At 28.8% G+C, this 22,720-nt stretch overlaps 1 protein-coding gene across 3 annotated transcripts in view; it reads left to right on the top strand.

Annotated features, from left to right (window-relative positions):
• Nucleotides 1-22,720, top strand: part of lama5 (laminin, alpha 5) — a 280,241-nt gene that overhangs the window by 210,659 nt on the left and 46,862 nt on the right. The window lies entirely within an intron of this gene.

Raw genomic sequence — 22,720 nt, 5'->3', positions numbered from 1 at the left:
AATACTACCGTATCTTCCTCGCACACTGTGGGACAGGGAATATTGAATATACGTTTTCTTTTAAGCATTTATATACATTTATAAGCCTGAAAGGATACCATTAGACAGTATATATACCATTAGACAGTATATATACCATTAGACAGTATATATACCATTAGACAGTATATATACCATTAGACAGTATATATCATTAGACAGTATATATACCATTAGACAGTATATATCATTAGACAGTATATATACCATTAGACAGTATATATCATTAGACAGTATATATACCATTAGACAGTATATATCATTAGACAGTATATATACCATTAGACAGTATATATCATTAGACAGTATATATACCATTAGACAGTATATATCATTAGACAGTATATATACCATTAGACAGTATATATCATTAGACAGTATATATACCATTAGACAGTATATATCATTAGACAGTATATATACCATTAGACAGTATATATCATTAGACAGTATATATACCATTAGACAGTGTATATCATTAGACAGTGTATACCATTAGACAGTGTATATACCATTAGACAGTGTATATCATTAGACAGTATATATACCATTAGACAGTATATATACCATTAGACAGTGTATATCATTAGACAGTATATATACCATTAGACAGTATATATCATTAGACAGTATATATACCATTAGACAGTATATATCATTAGACAGTATATATACCATTAGACAGTGTATATCATTAGACAGTGTATACCATTAGACAGTGTATATACCATTAGACAGTATATATCATTAGACAGTATATATACCATTAGACAGTGTATATACCATTAGACAGTATATATACCATTAGACAGTGTATATCATTAGACAGTATATATACCATTAGACAGTATATATCATTAGACAGTATATATACCATTAGACAGTGTATATACCATTAGACAGTGTATATATCATTAGACAGTGTATATCATTAGACAGTATATATATACCATTAGACAGTGTATATCATTAGACAGTGTATATACCATTAGACAGTGTATATATCATTAGACAGTGTATATACCATTAGACAGTATATATATACCATTAGACAGTGTATATACCATTAGACAGTATATATTTACCATTAGACAGTGTATATATCATTAGACAGTATATATACCATTAGACAGTATATATATACCATTAGACAGTGTATATACCATTAGACAGTATATATATCATTAGACAGTGTATATACCATTAGACAGTATATATATACCATTAGACAGTATATATATACCATTAGACAGTGTATATACCATTAGACAGTGTATATATCATTAGACAGTATATATATACCATTAGACAGTGTATATACCATTAGACAGTGTATATATCATTAGACAGTATATATATCATTAGACAGTGTATATACCATTAGACAGTATATATATACCATTAGACAGTGTATATACCATTAGACAGTGTATATACCATTAGACAGTATATATATCATTAGACAGTGTATATACCATTAGACAGTATATATATACCATTAGACAGTGTATATACCATTAGACAGTGTATATATCATTAGACAGTATATATATACCATTAGACAGTGTATATACCATTAGACAGTGTATATATCATTAGACAGTATATATATACCATTAGACAGTGTATATACCATTAGACAGTATATATTTACCATTAGACAGTGTATATCATTAGACAGTGTATATACCATTAGACAGTGTATATCATTAGACAGTGTATATACCATTAGACAGTATATATTTACCATTAGACAGTGTATATATCATTAGACAGTATATATTTACCATTAGACAGTGTATATATCATTAGACAGTATATATACCATTAGACAGTGTATATCATTAGACAGTGTATATATCATTAGACAGTATATATATACCATTAGACAGTGTATATACCATTAGACAGTGTATATATCATTAGACAGTGTATATCATTAGACAGTATATATATACCATTAGACAGTGTATATCATTAGACAGTGTATATACCATTAGACAGTGTATATATCATTAGACAGTGTATATCATTAGACAGTATATATATACCATTAGACAGTGTATATCATTAGACAGTGTATATACCATTAGACAGTGTATATATCATTAGACAGTATATATATACCATTAGACAGTGTATATCATTAGACAGTGTATATATCATTAGACAGTATATATATACCATTAGACAGTGTATATACCATTAGACAGTGTATATATCATTAGACAGTGTATATCATTAGACAGTATATATATACCATTAGACAGTGTATATCATTAGACAGTGTATATACCATTAGACAGTGTATATATCATTAGACAGTGTATATACCATTAGACAGTGTATATACCATTAGACAGTATATATTTACCATTAGACAGTGTATATATCATTAGACAGTATATATATACCATTAGACAGTGTATATCATTAGACAGTGTATATATCATTAGACAGTATATATATACCATTAGACAGTGTATATACCATTAGACAGTGTATATATCATTAGACAGTGTATATCATTAGACAGTATATATATACCATTAGACAGTGTATATCATTAGACAGTGTATATACCATTAGACAGTGTATATATCATTAGACAGTGTATATCATTAGACAGTGTATATACCATTAGACAGTATATATATACCATTAGACAGTGTATATATCATTAGACAGTGTATATCATTAGACAGTATATATACCATTAGACAGTGTATATACCATTAGACAGTGTATATCATTAGACAGTATATATACCATTAGACAGTGTATATCATTAGACAGTATATATACCATTAGACAGTGTATATCATTAGACAGTGTATATACCATTAGACAGTGTATATCATTAGACAGTATATATACCATTAGACAGTGTATATCATTAGACAGTATATATACCATTAGACAGTATATATCATTAGACAGTATATATACCATTAGACAGTGTATATCATTAGACAGTGTATACCATTAGACAGTGTATATACCATTAGACAGTATATATCATTAGACAGTATATATACCATTAGACAGTGTATATACCATTAGACAGTATATATACCATTAGACAGTGTATATCATTAGACAGTATATATACCATTAGACAGTATATATCATTAGACAGTATATATACCATTAGACAGTGTATATACCATTAGACAGTGTATATATCATTAGACAGTGTATATCATTAGACAGTATATATATACCATTAGACAGTGTATATCATTAGACAGTGTATATACCATTAGACAGTGTATATATCATTAGACAGTGTATATACCATTAGACAGTATATATATACCATTAGACAGTGTATATACCATTAGACAGTATATATTTACCATTAGACAGTGTATATATCATTAGACAGTATATATACCATTAGACAGTATATATATACCATTAGACAGTGTATATACCATTAGACAGTATATATATACCATTAGACAGTATATATATACCATTAGACAGTGTATATACCATTAGACAGTATATATTTACCATTAGACAGTGTATATATCATTAGACAGTGTATATACCATTAGACAGTATATATATACCATTAGACAGTATATATATACCATTAGACAGTGTATATACCATTAGACAGTGTATATATCATTAGACAGTATATATATACCATTAGACAGTGTATATACCATTAGACAGTGTATATATCATTAGACAGTATATATATCATTAGACAGTGTATATACCATTAGACAGTATATATATACCATTAGACAGTGTATATACCATTAGACAGTGTATATACCATTAGACAGTATATATATCATTAGACAGTGTATATACCATTAGACAGTATATATATACCATTAGACAGTGTATATACCATTAGACAGTGTATATATCATTAGACAGTATATATATACCATTAGACAGTGTATATACCATTAGACAGTGTATATATCATTAGACAGTATATATATACCATTAGACAGTGTATATACCATTAGACAGTATATATTTACCATTAGACAGTGTATATCATTAGACAGTGTATATACCATTAGACAGTGTATATCATTAGACAGTGTATATACCATTAGACAGTATATATTTACCATTAGACAGTGTATATATCATTAGACAGTATATATTTACCATTAGACAGTGTATATATCATTAGACAGTATATATACCATTAGACAGTGTATATCATTAGACAGTGTATATATCATTAGACAGTATATATATACCATTAGACAGTGTATATACCATTAGACAGTGTATATATCATTAGACAGTGTATATCATTAGACAGTATATATATACCATTAGACAGTGTATATCATTAGACAGTGTATATACCATTAGACAGTGTATATATCATTAGACAGTGTATATCATTAGACAGTATATATATACCATTAGACAGTGTATATCATTAGACAGTGTATATACCATTAGACAGTGTATATATCATTAGACAGTATATATATACCATTAGACAGTGTATATCATTAGACAGTGTATATATCATTAGACAGTATATATATACCATTAGACAGTGTATATACCATTAGACAGTGTATATATCATTAGACAGTGTATATCATTAGACAGTATATATATACCATTAGACAGTGTATATCATTAGACAGTGTATATACCATTAGACAGTGTATATATCATTAGACAGTGTATATACCATTAGACAGTGTATATACCATTAGACAGTATATATTTACCATTAGACAGTGTATATATCATTAGACAGTATATATATACCATTAGACAGTGTATATCATTAGACAGTGTATATATCATTAGACAGTATATATATACCATTAGACAGTGTATATACCATTAGACAGTGTATATATCATTAGACAGTGTATATCATTAGACAGTATATATATACCATTAGACAGTGTATATCATTAGACAGTGTATATACCATTAGACAGTGTATATATCATTAGACAGTGTATATCATTAGACAGTGTATATACCATTAGACAGTATATATATACCATTAGACAGTGTATATATCATTAGACAGTGTATATCATTAGACAGTATATATACCATTAGACAGTGTATATACCATTAGACAGTGTATATCATTAGACAGTATATATACCATTAGACAGTGTATATCATTAGACAGTATATATACCATTAGACAGTGTATATCATTAGACAGTGTATATACCATTAGACAGTGTATATCATTAGACAGTATATATACCATTAGACAGTGTATATCATTAGACAGTATATATACCATTAGACAGTGTATATCATTAGACAGTGTATATACCATTAGACAGTGTGTATCATTAGACAGTGTATATACCATTAGACAGTATATATACCATTAGACAGTGTATATCATTAGACAGTGTATATACCATTAGACAGTGTATATCATTAGACAGTGTATATACCATTAGACAGTGTATATCATTAGACAGTATATATACCATTAGACAGTGTATATCATTAGACAGTGTATATCATTAGACAGTATATATACCATTAGACAGTGTATATACCATTAGACAGTGTATATCATTAGACAGTATATATACCATTAGACAGTGTATATCATTAGACAGTATATATACCATTAGACAGTGTATATCATTAGACAGTGTATATACCATTAGACAGTGTATATCATTAGACAGTGTATATACCATTAGACAGTGTATATCATTAGACAGTGTATATACCATTAGACAGTGTATATCATTAGACAGTATATATACCATTAGACAGTGTATATCATTAGACAGTGTATATCATTAGACAGTGTATATACCATTAGACAGTGTATATCATTAGACAGTATATATACCATTAGACAGTGTATATCATTAGACAGTGTATATACCATTAGACAGTGTATATCATTAGACAGTGTATATACCATTAGACAGTATATATATACCATTAGACAGTGTATATCATTAGACAGTATATATACCATTAGACAGTGTATATACCATTAGACAGTGTATATCATTAGACAGTATATATACCATTAGACAGTGTATATCATTAGACAGTATATATACCATTAGACAGTGTATATCATTAGACAGTGTATATACCATTAGACAGTGTATATCATTAGACAGTATATATACCATTAGACAGTGTATATCATTAGACAGTATATATACCATTAGACAGTGTATATCATTAGACAGTGTATATACCATTAGACAGTGTGTATCATTAGACAGTGTATATACCATTAGACAGTATATATACCATTAGACAGTGTATATCATTAGACAGTGTATATACCATTAGACAGTGTATATCATTAGACAGTATATATACCATTAGACAGTGTATATCATTAGACAGTATATATACCATTAGACAGTGTATATCATTAGACAGTGTATATCATTAGACAGTATATATACCATTAGACAGTGTATATACCATTAGACAGTGTATATCATTAGACAGTATATATACCATTAGACAGTGTATATCATTAGACAGTATATATACCATTAGACAGTGTATATCATTAGACAGTGTATATACCATTAGACAGTGTATATCATTAGACAGTGTATATACCATTAGACAGTGTATATCATTAGACAGTGTATATACCATTAGACAGTGTATATCATTAGACAGTATATATACCATTAGACAGTGTATATCATTAGACAGTGTATATCATTAGACAGTGTATATACCATTAGACAGTGTATATCATTAGACAGTATATATACCATTAGACAGTGTATATCATTAGACAGTGTATATACCATTAGACAGTGTATATCATTAGACAGTATATATACCATTAGACAGTGTATATCATTAGACAGTATATATACCATTAGACAGTGTATATCATTAGACAGTGTATATCATTAGACAGTGTATATACCATTAGACAGTGTATATCATTAGACAGTGTATATACCATTAGACAGTGTATATCATTAGACAGTAGATATACCATTAGACAGTGTATATCATTAGACAGTGTATATACCATTAGACAGTGTATATCATTAGACAGTAGATATACCATTAGACAGTGTATATCATTAGACAGTGTATATACCATTAGACAGTGTATATCATTAGACAGTAGATATACCATTAGACAGTGTATATCATTAGACAGTGTATATCATTAGACAGTGTATATCATTAGACAGTGTATATACCATTAGACAGTGTATATCATTAGACAGTATATATACCATTAGACAGTGTATATCATTAGACAGTATATATACCATTAGACAGTGTATATCATTAGACAGTGTATATACCATTAGACAGTGTATATCATTAGACAGTATATATACCATTAGACAGTGTATATACCATTAGACAGTGTATATCATTAGACAGTATATATACCATTAGACAGTGTATATCATTAGACAGTGTATATACCATTAGACAGTATATATACCATTAGACAGTGTATATCATTAGACAGTGTATATACCATTAGACAGTGTATATCATTAGACAGTATATATACCATTAGACAGTGTATATCATTAGACAGTATATATACCATTAGACAGTGTATATCATTAGACAGTGTATATACCATTAGACAGTGTATATCATTAGACAGTATATATACCATTAGACAGTGTATATCATTAGACAGTATATATACCATTAGACAGTGTATATCATTAGACAGTATATATACCATTAGACAGTGTATATCATTAGACAGTGTATATACCATTAGACAGTGTATATCATTAGACAGTGTATATACCATTAGACAGTGTATATCATTAGACAGTGTATATACCATTAGACAGTGTATATCATTAGACAGTATATATACCATTAGACAGTGTATATCATTAGACAGTGTATATCATTAGACAGTGTATATACCATTAGACAGTGTATATCATTAGACAGTATATATACCATTAGACAGTGTATATCATTAGACAGTGTATATACCATTAGACAGTGTATATCATTAGACAGTATATATACCATTAGACAGTGTATATCATTAGACAGTATATATACCATTAGACAGTGTATATCATTAGACAGTGTATATCATTAGACAGTGTATATACCATTAGACAGTGTATATCATTAGACAGTAGATATACCATTAGACAGTGTATATCATTAGACAGTGTATATCATTAGACAGTGTATATCATTAGACAGTGTATATACCATTAGACAGTGTATATCATTAGACAGTATATATACCATTAGACAGTGTATATCATTAGACAGTATATATACCATTAGACAGTGTATATCATTAGACAGTGTATATACCATTAGACAGTGTATATCATTAGACAGTGTATATACCATTAGACAGTGTATATCATTAGACAGTATATATACCATTAGACAGTGTATATCATTAGACAGTGTATATACCATTAGACAGTGTATATCATTAGACAGTATATATACCATTAGACAGTGTATATCATTAGACAGTATATATACCATTAGACAGTGTATATCATTAGACAGTGTATATACCATTAGACAGTGTGTATCATTAGACAGTGTATATACCATTAGACAGTATATATACCATTAGACAGTGTATATCATTAGACAGTGTATATACCATTAGACAGTGTATATCATTAGACAGTATATATACCATTAGACAGTGTATATCATTAGACAGTATATATACCATTAGACAGTGTATATCATTAGACAGTGTATATCATTAGACAGTATATATACCATTAGACAGTGTATATACCATTAGACAGTGTATATCATTAGACAGTATATATACCATTAGACAGTGTATATCATTAGACAGTATATATACCATTAGACAGTGTATATCATTAGACAGTGTATATACCATTAGACAGTGTATATCATTAGACAGTGTATATACCATTAGACAGTGTATATCATTAGACAGTGTATATACCATTAGACAGTGTATATCATTAGACAGTATATATACCATTAGACAGTGTATATCATTAGACAGTGTATATCATTAGACAGTGTATATACCATTAGACAGTGTATATCATTAGACAGTATATATACCATTAGACAGTGTATATCATTAGACAGTGTATATACCATTAGACAGTGTATATCATTAGACAGTATATATACCATTAGACAGTGTATATCATTAGACAGTATATATACCATTAGACAGTGTATATCATTAGACAGTGTATATCATTAGACAGTGTATATCATTAGACAGTGTATATACCATTAGACAGTGTATATCATTAGACAGTAGATATACCATTAGACAGTGTATATCATTAGACAGTGTATATCATTAGACAGTGTATATCATTAGACAGTGTATATACCATTAGACAGTGTATATCATTAGACAGTATATATACCATTAGACAGTGTATATCATTAGACAGTATATATACCATTAGACAGTGTATATCATTAGACAGTGTATATACCATTAGACAGTGTATATCATTAGACAGTATATATACCATTAGACAGTGTATATACCATTAGACAGTGTATATCATTAGACAGTATATATACCATTAGACAGTGTATATCATTAGACAGTATATATACCATTAGACAGTGTATATCATTAGACAGTGTATATACCATTAGACAGTGTATATCATTAGACAGTATATATACCATTAGACAGTGTATATCATTAGACAGTATATATACCATTAGACAGTGTATATCATTAGACAGTGTATATACCATTAGACAGTGTATATACCATTAGACAGTATATATACCATTAGACAGTGTATATCATTAGACAGTGTATATACCATTAGACAGTGTATATCATTAGACAGTATATATACCATTAGACAGTGTATATCATTAGACAGTATATATACCATTAGACAGTGTATATCATTAGACAGTGTATATACCATTAGACAGTGTATATCATTAGACAGTATATATACCATTAGACAGTGTATATCATTAGACAGTATATATACCATTAGACAGTGTATATCATTAGACAGTATATATACCATTAGACAGTGTATATCATTAGACAGTGTATATACCATTAGACAGTGTATATCATTAGACAGTGTATATACCATTAGACAGTGTATATCATTAGACAGTGTATATACCATTAGACAGTGTATATCATTAGACAGTATATATACCATTAGACAGTGTATATCATTAGACAGTGTATATCATTAGACAGTGTATATACCATTAGACAGTGTATATCATTAGACAGTATATATACCATTAGACAGTGTATATCATTAGACAGTGTATATACCATTAGACAGTGTATATCATTAGACAGTATATATACCATTAGACAGTGTATATCATTAGACAGTATATATACCATTAGACAGTGTATATCATTAGACAGTGTATATCATTAGACAGTGTATATACCATTAGACAGTGTATATCATTAGACAGTAGATATACCATTAGACAGTGTATATCATTAGACAGTGTATATCATTAGACAGTGTATATCATTAGACAGTGTATATACCATTAGACAGTGTATATCATTAGACAGTATATATACCATTAGACAGTGTATATCATTAGACAGTATATATACCATTAGACAGTGTATATCATTAGACAGTGTATATACCATTAGACAGTGTATATCATTAGACAGTGTATATACCATTAGACAGTGTATATCATTAGACAGTATATATACCATTAGACAGTGTATATCATTAGACAGTGTATATACCATTAGACAGTGTATATCATTAGACAGTATATATACCATTAGACAGTGTATATCATTAGACAGTGTATATCATTAGACAGTATATATACCATTAGACAGTGTATATCATTAGACAGTATATATACCATTAGACAGTGTATATCATTAGACAGTATATATATCATTAGACAGTGTATATCATTAGACAGTGTATATCATTAGACAGTGTATATACCATTAGACAGTGTATATCATTAGACAGTGTATATACCATTAGACAGTGTATATCATTAGACAGTGTATATACCATTAGACAGTGTATATCATTAGACAGTATATATACCATTAGACAGTGTATATCATTAGACAGTGTATATACCATTAGACAGTGTATATCATTAGACAGTATATATACCATTAGACAGTGTATATCATTAGACAGTGTATATACCATTAGACAGTGTATATCATTAGACAGTATATATACCATTAGACAGTGTATATCATTAGACAGTATATATACCATTAGACAGTGTATATCATTAGACAGTGTATATCATTAGACAGTGTATATACCATTAGACAGTGTATATCATTAGACAGTAGATATACCATTAGACAGTGTATATCATTAGACAGTGTATATCATTAGACAGTGTATATCATTAGACAGTGTATATACCATTAGACAGTGTATATCATTAGACAGTATATATACCATTAGACAGTGTATATCATTAGACAGTATATATACCATTAGACAGTGTATATCATTAGACAGTGTATATACCATTAGACAGTGTATATCATTAGACAGTGTATATACCATTAGACAGTGTATATCATTAGACAGTATATATACCATTAGACAGTGTATATCATTAGACAGTGTATATACCATTAGACAGTGTATATCATTAGACAGTATATATACCATTAGACAGTGTATATCATTAGACAGTGTATATACCATTAGACAGTGTATATCATTAGACAGTATATATACCATTAGACAGTGTATATCATTAGACAGTATATATACCATTAGACAGTGTATATCATTAGACAGTGTATATACCATTAGACAGTGTATATCATTAGACAGTATATATACCATTAGACAGTGTATATCATTAGACAGTGTATATACCATTAGACAGTGTATATCATTAGACAGTATATATACCATTAGACAGTGTATATCATTAGACAGTATATATACCATTAGACAGTGTATATCATTAGACAGTGTATATCATTAGACAGTGTATATACCATTAGACAGTGTATATCATTAGACAGTATATATACCATTAGACAGTGTATATACCATTAGACAGTGTATATCATTAGACAGTATATATACCATTAGACAGTGTATATCATTAGACAGTATATATACCATTAGACAGTGTATATCATTAGACAGTATATATACCATTAGACAGTGTATATCATTAGACAGTATATATATCATTAGACAGTGTATATCATTAGACAGTGTATATCATTAGACAGTGTATATCATTAGACAGTGTATATACCATTAGACAGTGTATATACCATTAGACTGTGTATATACCATTAGACAGTGTATATCATTAGACAGTATATACCATTAGACAGTGTATATCATTAGACAGTATATATATACCATTAGACATTGTATATCATTAGACAGTGTATATCATTAGACAGTGTATATCATTAGACAGTATATACACCATTAGACAGTGTATATCATTAGACAGTGTATATCATTAGACAGTATATGCCATTAGACAGTGTATATACCATTAGACAGTGTATATACCATTAGACAGTGTATATACCATTAGACAGTGTATATACCATTAGACAGTGTATATCATTAGACAGTGAATATCATTAGACAGTATATACATCATTAGACAGTGTATATCATTAGACAGTGTATATCATTAGACAGTATATGCCATTAGACAGTGTATACCATTAGACAGTATATATACCATTAGACAGTATATACCATTAGACAGTGTATATATCATTAGACAGTGTATATCATTAGACAGTGTATATCATTAGACAGTGTATATCATTAGACAGTGTATATACCATTAGACAGTGTATATACCATTAGACAGTGTATATACCATTAGACAGTGTATATCATTAGACAGTATATATATACCATTAGACAGTGTATATCATTAGACAGTGTATATACCATTAGACAGTGTATATCTTTAGACAGTATATATACCATTAGACAGTGTATATCATTAGACAGTGTATATACCATTAGACAGTGTATATCATTAGACAGTATATATACCATTAGACAGTGTATATCATTAGACAGTATATATACCATTAGACAGTGTATATCATTAGACAGTGTATATCATTAGACAGTGTATATACCATTAGACAGTGTATATCATTAGACAGTATATATACCATTAGACAGTGTATATACCATTAGACAGTGTATATCATTAGACAGTATATATACCATTAGACAGTGTATATCATTAGACAGTATATATACCATTAGACAGTGTATATCATTAGACAGTATATATACCATTAGACAGTGTATATCATTAGACAGTATATATATCATTAGACAGTGTATATCATTAGACAGTGTATATCATTAGACAGTGTATATCATTAGACAGTGTATATACCATTAGACAGTGTATATACCATTAGACTGTGTATATACCATTAGACAGTGTATATCATTAGACAGTATATACCATTAGACAGTGTATATCATTAGACAGTATATATATACCATTAGACATTGTATATCATTAGACAGTGTATATCATTAGACAGTGTATATCATTAGACAGTATATACACCATTAGACAGTGTATATCATTAGACAGTGTATATCATTAGACAGTATATGCCATTAGACAGTGTATATACCATTAGACAGTGTATATACCATTAGACAGTGTATATACCATTAGACAGTGTATATACCATTAGACAGTGTATATCATTAGACAGTGAATATCATTAGACAGTATATACATCATTAGACAGTGTATATCATTAGACAGTGTATATCATTAGACAGTATATGCCATTAGACAGTGTATACCATTAGACAGTATATATACCATTAGACAGTATATACCATTAGACAGTGTATATATCATTAGACAGTGTATATCATTAGACAGTGTATATCATTAGACAGTGTATATCATTAGACAGTGTATATACCATTAGACAGTGTATATACCATTAGACAGTGTATATACCATTAGACAGTGTATATCATTAGACAGTATATATATACCATTAGACAGTGTATATCATTAGACAGTGTATATACCATTAGACAGTGTATATCATTAGACAGTATATATACCATTAGACAGTGTATATCATTAGACAGTGTATATACCATTAGACAGTGTATATCATTAGACAGTATATATACCATTAGACAGTGTATATCATTAGACAGTATATATACCATTAGACAGTGTATATCATTAGACAGTGTATATCATTAGACAGTGTATATACCATTAGACAGTGTATATCATTAGACAGTATATATACCATTAGACAGTGTATATACCATTAGACAGTGTATATCATTAGACAGTATATATACCATTAGACAGTGTATATCATTAGACAGTATATATACCATTAGACAGTGTATATCATTAGACAGTATATATACCATTAGACAGTGTATATCATTAGACAGTATATATATCATTAGACAGTGTATATCATTAGACAGTGTATATCATTAGACAGTGTATATCATTAGACAGTGTATATACCATTAGACAGTGTATATACCATTAGACAGTGTATATACCATTAGACAGTGTATATCATTAGACAGTATATACCATTAGACAGTGTATATCATTAGACAGTATATATATACCATTAGACATTGTATATCATTAGACAGTGTATATCATTAGACAGTGTATATCATTAGACAGTATATACACCATTAGACAGTGTATATCATTAGACAGTGTATATCATTATACAGTATATGCCATTAGACAGTGTATATACCATTAGACAGTGTATATACCATTAGACAGTGTATATACCATTAGACAGTGTATATACCATTAGACAGTGTATATCATTAGACAGTGAATATCATTAGACAGTATATACATCATTAGACAGTGTATATCATTAGACAGTGTATATCATTAGACAGTATATGCCATTAGACAGTGTATACCATTAGACAGTATATATACCATTAGACAGTATATACCATTAGACAGTGTATATATCATTAGACAGTGTATATCATTAGACAGTGTATATCATTAGACAGTGTATATCATTAGACAGTGTATATACCATTAGACAGTGTATATACCATTAGACAGTGTATATACCATTAGACAGTGTATATCATTAGACAGTATATATATACCATTAGACATTGTATATCATTAGACAGTGTATATCATTAGACAGTGTATATCATTAGACAGTATATACACCATTAGACAGTGTATATCATTAGACAGTGTATATCATTAGACAGTATATGCCATTAGACAGTGTATATACCATTAGACAGTGTATATCATTAGACAGTGTATATCATTAGACAGTATATATACCATTAGACAGTGTATATACCATTAGACAGTGTATATCATTAGACAGTATATATACCATTAGACAGTATATGCCATTAGACAGTGTATATACCATTAGACAGTGTATATCATTAGACAGTGTATATCATTAGACAGTATATATACCATTAGACAGTGTATATACCATTAGACAGTGTATATCATTAGACAGTGTATATACCATTAGACAGTGTATATCATTAGACAGTATATATACCATTAGACAGTGTATATCATTAGACAGTATATATACCATTAGACAGTGTATATCATTAGACAGTATATATACCATTAGACAGTGTATATCATTAGACAGTGTATATCATTAGACAGTGTATATCATTAGACAGTGTATATACCATTAGACAGTGTATATCATTAGACAGTAGATATACCATTAGACAGTGTATATCATTAGACAGTGTATATCATTAGACAGTGTATATCATTAGACAGTGTATATACCATTAGACAGTGTATATCATTAGACAGTATATATACCATTAGACAGTGTATATCATTAGACAGTATATATACCATTAGACAGTGTATATCATTAGACAGTGTATATACCATTAGACAGTGTATATCATTAGACAGTGTATATACCATTAGACAGTGTATATCATTAGACAGTATATATACCATTAGACAGTGTATATCATTAGACAGTATATATACCATTAGACAGTGTATATCATTAGACAGTGTATATACCATTAGACAGTGTATATCATTAGACAGTGTATATACCATTAGACAGTATATATACCATTAGACAGTGTATATCATTAGACAGTGTATATACCATTAGACAGTGTATATCATTAGACAGTATATATACCATTAGACAGTGTATATCATTAGACAGTATATATACCATTAGACAGTGTATATCATTAGACAGTGTATATACCATTAGACAGTGTATATCATTAGACAGTATATATACCATTAGACAGTGTATATCATTAGACAGTATATATACCATTAGACAGTGTATATCATTAGACAGTATATATACCATTAGACAGTGTATATCATTAGACAGTGTATATACCATTAGACAGTGTATATCATTAGACAGTGTATATACCATTAGACAGTGTATATCATTAGACAGTGTATATACCATTAGACAGTGTATATCATTAGACAGTATATATACCATTAGACAGTGTATATCATTAGACAGTGTATATCATTAGACAGTGTATATACCATTAGACAGTGTATATCATTAGACAGTATATATACCATTAGACAGTGTATATCATTAGACAGTGTATATACCATTAGACAGTGTATATCATTAGACAGTATATATACCATTAGACAGTGTATATCATTAGACAGTATATATACCATTAGACAGTGTATATCATTAGACAGTGTATATCATTAGACAGTGTATATACCATTAGACAGTGTATATCATTAGACAGTAGATATACCATTAGACAGTGTATATCATTAGACAGTGTATATCATTAGACAGTGTATATCATTAGACAGTGTATATACCATTAGACAGTGTATATCATTAGACAGTATATATACCATTAGACAGTGTATATCATTAGACAGTATATATACCATTAGACAGTGTATATCATTAGACAGTGTATATACCATTAGACAGTGTATATCATTAGACAGTGTATATACCATTAGACAGTGTATATCATTAGACAGTATATATACCATTAGACAGTGTATATCATTAGACAGTGTATATACCATTAGACAGTGTATATCATTAGACAGTATATATACCATTAGACAGTGTATATCATTAGACAGTGTATATCATTAGACAGTATATATACCATTAGACAGTGTATATCATTAGACAGTATATATACCATTAGACAGTGTATATCATTAGACAGTATATATATCATTAGACAGTGTATATCATTAGACAGTGTATATCATTAGACAGTGTATATACCATTAGACAGTGTATATCATTAGACAGTGTATATACCATTAGACAGTGTATATCATTAGACAGTGTATATACCATTAGACAGTGTATATCATTAGACAGTATATATACCATTAGACAGTGTATATCATTAGACAGTGTATATACCATTAGACAGTGTATATCATTAGACAGTATATATACCATTAGACAGTGTATATCATTAGACAGTGTATATACCATTAGACAGTGTATATCATTAGACAGTATATATACCATTAGACAGTGTATATCATTAGACAGTATATATACCATTAGACAGTGTATATCATTAGACAGTGTATATCATTAGACAGTGTATATACCATTAGACAGTGTATATCATTAGACAGTAGATATACCATTAGACAGTGTATATCATTAGACAGTGTATATCATTAGACAGTGTATATCATTAGACAGTGTATATACCATTAGACAGTGTATATCATTAGACAGTATATATACCATTAGACAGTGTATATCATTAGACAGTATATATACCATTAGACAGTGTATATCATTAGACAGTGTATATACCATTAGACAGTGTATATCATTAGACAGTGTATATACCATTAGACAGTGTATATCATTAGACAGTATATATACCATTAGACAGTGTATATCATTAGACAGTGTATATACCATTAGACAGTGTATATCATTAGACAGTATATATACCATTAGACAGTGTATATCATTAGACAGTGTATATACCATTAGACAGTGTATATCATTAGACAGTATATATACCATTAGACAGTGTATATCATTAGACAGTATATATACCATTAGACAGTGTATATCATTAGACAGTGTATATACCATTAGACAGTGTATATCATTAGACAGTATATATACCATTAGACAGTGTATATCATTAGACAGTGTATATACCATTAGACAGTGTATATCATTAGACAGTATATATACCATTAGACAGTGTATATCATTAGACAGTATATATACCATTAGACAGTGTATATCATTAGACAGTGTATATCATTAGACAGTGTATATACCATTAGACAGTGTATATCATTAGACAGTATATATACCATTAGACAGTGTATATACCATTAGACAGTGTATATCATTAGACAGTATATATACCATTAGACAGTGTATATCATTAGACAGTATATATACCATTAGACAGTGTATATCATTAGACAGTATATATACCATTAGACAGTGTATATCATTAGACAGTATATATATCATTAGACAGTGTATATCATTAGACAGTGTATATCATTAGACAGTGTATATACCATTAGACAGTGTATATACCATTAGACTGTGTATATACCATTAGACAGTGTATATCATTAGACAGTATATACCATTAGACAGTGTATATCATTAGACAGTATATATATACCATTAGACATTGTATATCATTAGACAGTGTATATCATTAGACAGTGTATATCATTAGACAGTATATACACCATTAGACAGTGTATATCATTAGACAGTGTATATCATTAGACAGTATATGCCATTAGACAGTGTATATACCATTAGACAGTGTATATACCATTAGACAGTGTATATACCATTAGACAGTGTATATACCATTAGACAGTGTATATCATTAGACAGTGAATATCATTAGACAGTATATACATCATTAGACAGTGTATATCATTAGACAGTGTATATCATTAGACAGTATATGCCATTAGACAGTGTATACCATTAGACAGTATATATACCATTAGACAGTATATACCATTAGACAGTGTATATATCATTAGACAGTGTATATCATTAGACAGTGTATATCATTAGACAGTGTATATCATTAGACAGTGTATATACCATTAGACAGTGTATATACCATTAGACAGTGTATATACCATTAGACAGTGTATATCATTAGACAGTATATATATACCATTAGACAGTGTATATCATTAGACAGTGTATATACCATTAGACAGTGTATATCATTAGACAGTATATATACCATTAGACAGTGTATATCATTAGACAGTGTATATACCATTAGACAGTGTATATCATTAGACAGTATATATACCATTAGACAGTGTATATCATTAGACAGTATATATACCATTAGACAGTGTATATCATTAGACAGTGTATATCATTAGACAGTGTATATACCATTAGACAGTGTATATCATTAGACAGTATATATACCATTAGACAGTGTATATACCATTAGACAGTGTATATCATTAGACAGTATATATACCATTAGACAGTATATATACCATTAGACAGTGTATATCATTAGACAGTATATATACCATTAGACAGTGTATATCATTAGACAGTATATATACCATTAGACAGTGTATATCATTAGACAGTATATATATCATTAGACAGTGTATATCATTAGACAGTGTATATCATTAGACAGTGTATATCATTAGACAGTGTATATACCATTAGACAGTGTATATACCATTAGACAGTGTATATACCATTAGACAGTGTATATCATTAGACAGTATATACCATTAGACAGTGTATATCATTAGACAGTATATATATACCATTAGACATTGTATATCATTAGACAGTGTATATCATTAGACAGTGTATATCATTAGACAGTATATACACCATTAGACAGTGTATATCATTAGACAGTGTATATCATTATACAGTATATGCCATTAGACAGTGTATATACCATTAGACAGTGTATATACCATTAGACAGTGTATATACCATTAGACAGTGTATATACCATTAGACAGTGTATATCATTAGACAGTGAATATCATTAGACAGTATATACATCATTAGACAGTGTATATCATTAGACAGTGTATATCATTAGACAGTATATGCCATTAGACAGTGTATACCATTAGACAGTATATATACCATTAGACAGTATATACCATTAGACAGTGTATATATCATTAGACAGTGTATATCATTAGACAGTGTATATCATTAGACAGTGTATATCATTAGACAGTGTATATACCATTAGACAGTGTATATACCATTAGACAGTGTATATACCATTAGACAGTGTATATCATTAGACAGTATATATATACCATTAGACATTGTATATCATTAGACAGTGTATATCATTAGACAGTGTATATCATTAGACAGTATATACACCATTAGACAGTGTATATCATTAGACAGTGTATATCATTAGACAGTATATGCCATTAGACAGTGTATATACCATTAGACAGTGTATATCATTAGACAGTGTATATCATTAGACAGTATATATACCATTAGACAGTGTATATACCATTAGACAGTGTATATCATTAGACAGTATATATACCATTAGACAGTATATGCCATTAGACAGTGTATATACCATTAGACAGTGTATATCATTAGACAGTGTATATCATTAGACAGTATATATACCATTAGACAGTGTATATACCATTAGACAGTGTATATCATTAGACAGTGTATATACCATTAGACAGTGTATATCATTAGACAGTATATATACCATTAGACAGTGTATATCATTAGACAGTATATATACCATTAGACAGTGTATATCATTAGACAGTATATATACCATTAGACAGTGTATATCATTAGACAGTGTATATCATTAGACAGTGTATATCATTAGACAGTGTATATACCATTAGACAGTGTATATCATTAGACAGTAGATATACCATTAGACAGTGTATATCATTAGACAGTGTATATCATTAGACAGTGTATATCATTAGACAGTGTATATACCATTAGACAGTGTATATCATTAGACAGTATATATACCATTAGACAGTGTATATCATTAGACAGTATATATACCATTAGACAGTGTATATCATTAGACAGTGTATATACCATTAGACAGTGTATATCATTAGACAGTGTATATACCATTAGACAGTGTATATCATTAGACAGTATATATACCATTAGACAGTGTATATCATTAGACAGTATATATACCATTAGACAGTGTATATCATTAGACAGTGTATATACCATTAGACAGTGTATATCATTAGACAGTGTATATACCATTAGACAGTATATATACCATTAGACAGTGTATATCATTAGACAGTGTATATACCATTAGACAGTGTATATCATTAGACAGTATATATACCATTAGACAGTGTATATCATTAGACAGTATATATACCATTAGACAGTGTATATCATTAGACAGTGTATATACCATTAGACAGTGTATATCATTAGACAGTATATATACCATTAGACAGTGTATATCATTAGACAGTATATATACCATTAGACAGTGTATATCATTAGACAGTATATATACCATTAGACAGTGTATATCATTAGACAGTGTATATACCATTAGACAGTGTATATCATTAGACAGTGTATATACCATTAGACAGTGTATATCATTAGACAGTGTATATACCATTAGACAGTGTATATCATTAGACAGTATATATACCATTAGACAGTGTATATCATTAGACAGTGTATATCATTAGACAGTGTATATACCATTAGACAGTGTATATCATTAGACAGTATATATACCATTAGACAGTGTATATCATTAGACAGTGTATATACCATTAGACAGTGTATATCATTAGACAGTATATATACCATTAGACAGTGTATATCATTAGACAGTATATATACCATTAGACAGTGTATATCATTAGACAGTGTATATCATTAGACAGTGTATATACCATTAGACAGTGTATATCATTAGACAGTAGATATACCATTAGACAGTGTATATCATTAGACAGTGTATATCATTAGACAGTGTATATCATTAGACAGTGTATATACCATTAGACAGTGTATATCATTAGACAGTATATATACCATTAGACAGTGTATATCATTAGACAGTATATATACCATTAGACAGTGTATATCATTAGACAGTGTATATACCATTAGACAGTGTATATCATTAGACAGTGTATATACCATTAGACAGTGTATATCATTAGACAGTATATATACCATTAGACAGTGTATATCATTAGACAGTGTATATACCATTAGACAGTGTATATCATTAGACAGTATATATACCATTAGACAGTGTATATCATTAGACAGTGTATATCATTAGACAGTATATATACCATTAGACAGTGTATATCATTAGACAGTATATATACCATTAGACAGTGTATATCATTAGACAGTATATATATCATTAGACAGTGTATATCATTAGACAGTGTATATCATTAGACAGTGTATATACCATTAGACAGTGTATATCATTAGACAGTGTATATACCATTAGACAGTGTATATCATTAGACAGTGTATATACCATTAGACAGTGTATATCATTAGACAGTATATATACCATTAGACAGTGTATATCATTAG

The sequence above is a fragment of the Oncorhynchus mykiss genome, chromosome 16, assembly GCF_057628025.1.
Source record: "Oncorhynchus mykiss isolate SJ-2025 chromosome 16, ASM5762802v1, whole genome shotgun sequence".
Taxonomy (NCBI): Eukaryota; Metazoa; Chordata; class Actinopteri; order Salmoniformes; family Salmonidae; genus Oncorhynchus; species Oncorhynchus mykiss.
The sequence above is the reverse complement of the archived record's forward strand: the minus strand, read 5'-3'. Positions and strand labels throughout refer to the sequence as shown.